Below are 3,957 nucleotides of genomic sequence, written 5' to 3'. Positions count from 1 at the left end.
TCAGGGAAGGCCTCTTGAGATGATGTTTGGCAGATATGGGTTTAAGTCCTAGTGCTGCCACCTTTTTTTTTTTTCTCCCTGGAGACAGGATCCACTTTGTACCCAGGGTGGAGTGCAGTGACACAAATCACAGCTCACTGCAGCCTCAACCTCCAGGCTCAAGCAATCCTACTGCCTCAGCCTCCTGGTAGCTGGGACTACAGGCATGCACCACCAGGTCCAGATAATTTTTGTATTTTTTGTAGGGATGGGGTTTTGCCATGTTGCTCAGGCTAGTCTTGAACCCCTGAGCTCAAGTGATCTGCCTGCCCCAGCTTCCCAAATTTGGTATATAGGCATGGTATATAGTTGGTATTATAGGCATGAGCCGCTGTGCCCAGCATACAACAATTAAAAAAAATTGCTATACACAAAGAGTCTTAGCCACATTCATGGTTGATGCGTATCAAAAGATAGTGAATTTAGCTAGGAATGGTGGCATGCACCTGTAGTCCCAGCTACTTGGGAGACTGAGGTGGGAGGCTCACTTGAGCTCAGGAGTTTGAGACCAGCCTGGGCAACATAGCAAGGCCCCATCTCTATACAAATTATTATTTACAAAAAGTATATACAAAAATTATTATTTACAAAAAGTATATATATGTATCTCCACACCTGGTGGTTTTACTTTCTTGTTTTCTAGACCTCTATGTATTTACAGAAATTTCCATGGTAATGAATTACAGAAATGAGCTCTGAAAATACAGTCCTTTTTTTTTTTTTTTTTTTTTTTTTGAGGCAGGATTTCACACTCTCTTCCAGACTGGAGTGCAGTAGCCGCAATCTTGGCTCACTGCAACTTCCGCCTCTCGGCTCACTGCAACTTCCGCCTCCCAGGCTCAAGCAATTCCTCTGCCTCAGCCTTCTGAGTAGCCGGGATTACAGGCGTGCACAACTACCACCCTGCTAATTTTTGTATTTTTAGTAGAGATAGGGTTTCACCATGTTGGCCAGGCTGGTCTCAAACTCCTGACCTCAAATGATCCACCCGCCTTGGTCTCCCAAAGTGCTGAGATCACAGGCGTGAGCCACTGCGCCTGGCCGAAAATAGTCTTATAGGGTGGTTTTAGAGTTGTCAAAATTACTGGAAAATGTTACTGGCATTTAGTCGGTGAAGGTGAGGTTTGTTAAGTGTCCGGCAATGCACACAGGCAATCCTGCATAATCAAGGACTATCCAGCTGGGTGTGGTGGCTCACGCCTGTAATCCAAGCACTTTGGGAGGCCGAGGTGGGTGGATCACCTGAGGTCGGGAGTTCAAGACCAGCCTAACCAACATGGAGAAACTCCATCTCCACTAAAAATACAAACTTAGGCGTGGTGGCGCATGCCTGTAATCCCAGCTACTCGGGAGGCTGAGGCAGGAGAATCACTTGAACCTGGGAGGCAGAGGTTGCCGAGATCATGCCATTGCACTCCAGCCTGGGCAACAAGAGCAAAACTCCATCTCAAAAAAAAAAAAAAAAAAAAGAAAGAACTATCCAACCAATTGCAATAGTGTCTCCACTGAAGAACACTGGAACCATGCCTGAGCTTGCCACACCATCGGGAAGTGGGAAGACCTAAAAGAAACTAATATGGCCGGGCGCGGTGGCTCACGCCTGTAATCCCAGCACTTTAGGAGGCCGAGGTGGGCGGATCACGAGGTCAGGAGACCGAGACCATCTGGCTAACAGTGAAACCCCGTCTCTACTAAAAATACAAAAAATTAGCCGGGCGAGGTGGCAGGCGCCTGTAGTCCCTGCTACTCGGGAGGCTGAGGCAGGAGAATGGCGTGAACCCCCGGGGGGCGGAGCCTGCAGTGAGCCGAGATCGCGCCACTGCACTCCAGCCCGGGAGACAGCGAGACTCTGTCTCAAAAAAAAACAAAATAGAAAAAAGAAAAAAAAAAAGAAACTAATATTGGAAACAGATTGTGAGGACAGAATGAATAAAAATTTAATAAAATTTTAAAAATTAAAAAAGAAATTAATTATTGAGTGCTTTATCTGTAGCAGGTGACAGAGTGAGGACCTGTCTTAAAAAATTTGTTGGCCGGGCACGGTGGCTCACACTTGTAATCCCAGCACTTTGGGAGGCCGAGGCGGGCGGATCACGAGGTCAGGAGATGGAGACCACGGTGAAACCCCGTCTCTACTAAAAATACAAAAAAATTAGCCGGGCATGGTGGCGGGCACCTGTAGTCCCAGCTACTCGGAGAGGCTGAGGCAGGAGAATGGCGTGAACCCGGGAGGAGGAGCTTGCAGTGAGCAGAGATTGCGCCACTGCACTCCAGCCTGGGCGATAGAGCGAGACTGCGTCTCAAAAAAAGAAAATTTGCTGTAGGCTGGGCGCTGTGGCTTATGCTTGCAATCCCAGCACTTTGGGAGGCTGAGGTGGGTGGATCACTTGAGGCCAGGAGTTCCAGACCAGCCTGGCCAACATGGTGAAACCCCTTCTCTACTAAAAATGCAAAAATTAGCCCGGACTGGTGGCGTGTGGTTGCAGTCCCAGCTACTCAGGAGGCTGAGGCACAAGAATTGCTTGAACCTGGGAGGCGGAGTTTGCAGTTGGGGAACCGAGATCGCGCCACTGCACTCCACCCTGGGCAACAGAGTGAGACCCTGTCTCAAAAAAAAACTGTTGTAAAATATACATTACATTTACCATTTTAAGAATTTTTAAGTGTATAGTTCAATGGCATTAAATACATTCACATCGTTGTTCAACCATTACCACCATCCATCTCCAAAACACTTTCCATATTGCAAAACTGAAACTCTGTGTCCATTAATCAATAACTCTCTATTCTTTAATCCCCTCCTTCCCACCCATTTCTGGCAACCACCATTCAACTTTCTGTTTCTATGTATTTGATTACTCTAAATACCTCATAAGAGTGGAATTACACAGCATGTGTCCTTTGGTGACTGGCTTATTTCACTTAGCATAATGCCTTCAAGGTCTAATCCATGTAAAAAATGTCTTCCCTTTTAAGGCTGATTCGTTTTCCATTGTATGTATATATTGCCTTTTACATATCCATTCTTCTGTTGATGAACACTCGAGTTGCATCCACTTTTTGACTACTGTGACCAATGCTGCTAGGAACATGGGTATACAAATATCTGTTAGTGCTCCTGCTTTTATATTTTTAATATATATACCCAGAGGTGGAATTGCTGCATCATATGGTAATTCTATTATTATTATTTTTTTTTGAGGTGGAGTCTCGCTCTGTCATCCAGGCTGGAGTGCAGTGGCTCTCGGTTCGCTGCAACCTCCGCCTCCTGGGTTCAAATGATTCTCCTGCCTCAGCCTTCCAAGTAGCTGGCATTACAGGTGCACACCACCACACTCGGCTAATTTTTGTATTTTTAGTAGAGACAGAGTTTTACCATGTTGGCCAGGCTGGTCTTGAACTCCTGACCTCAGGTGATCCACCCTTGTTGGCTTCCCAAAGTGCTGGGATTACAGGCATGAGCCACCGTGCCTGGCCCTTGGCTCTGTTTTTTTTTTTTTTTTTTTTGAGACGGAGTCTTGCTCTGTCGTCCAGGCTGGAGTGCAGTGGCGCAATCTCGGCTCACTGCAAGCTCCTCCTCCCAGGTTCACGCCATTCTCCTGCCTCAGCCTCTCCGAGTAGCTGGGACTACAGGCACCTGCCACTACGCCCGACTAATTTTTTTTGTATTTTTAGTAGAGACAGGGTTTCACCGTGGTCTCAATCTCCTGACCTCGTGATCCGCCCGCCTCGGCCTCCCAAAGTGCTGGGATTACAAGCGTGAGCCACCGTGCCCGGCCTTGGCTCTGTTTTTAATTATTTTAGGAACCACTGAATATGGCTATTCGTTTTTTGTTGTTGTTTTGTTTTGTTTTTGAGACTCACTCAGGCTGGAGTGTATAGGCACGATCTTGGCTCACTGCAACCTCTACCTCCCGG

At 46.9% G+C, this 3,957-nt stretch overlaps 1 pseudogene; it reads right to left on the bottom strand.

Annotated features, from left to right (window-relative positions):
- Positions 1–665: 665 nt before the first annotated feature.
- Positions 666–750, bottom strand: LOC116478024 (small nucleolar RNA U3; annotated as a pseudogene).
- Between the last annotated feature and the right edge of the window lie 3,207 nt (positions 751–3,957).

The sequence above is a fragment of the Hylobates moloch genome, unplaced genomic scaffold (assembly GCF_009828535.3).
Source record: "Hylobates moloch isolate HMO894 unplaced genomic scaffold, HMol_V3 SCAFFOLD_2, whole genome shotgun sequence".
Taxonomy (NCBI): Eukaryota; Metazoa; Chordata; class Mammalia; order Primates; family Hylobatidae; genus Hylobates; species Hylobates moloch.
Note: the sequence above shows the minus strand (reverse complement) of the source record. Positions and strands in the feature narration are given on the sequence as shown.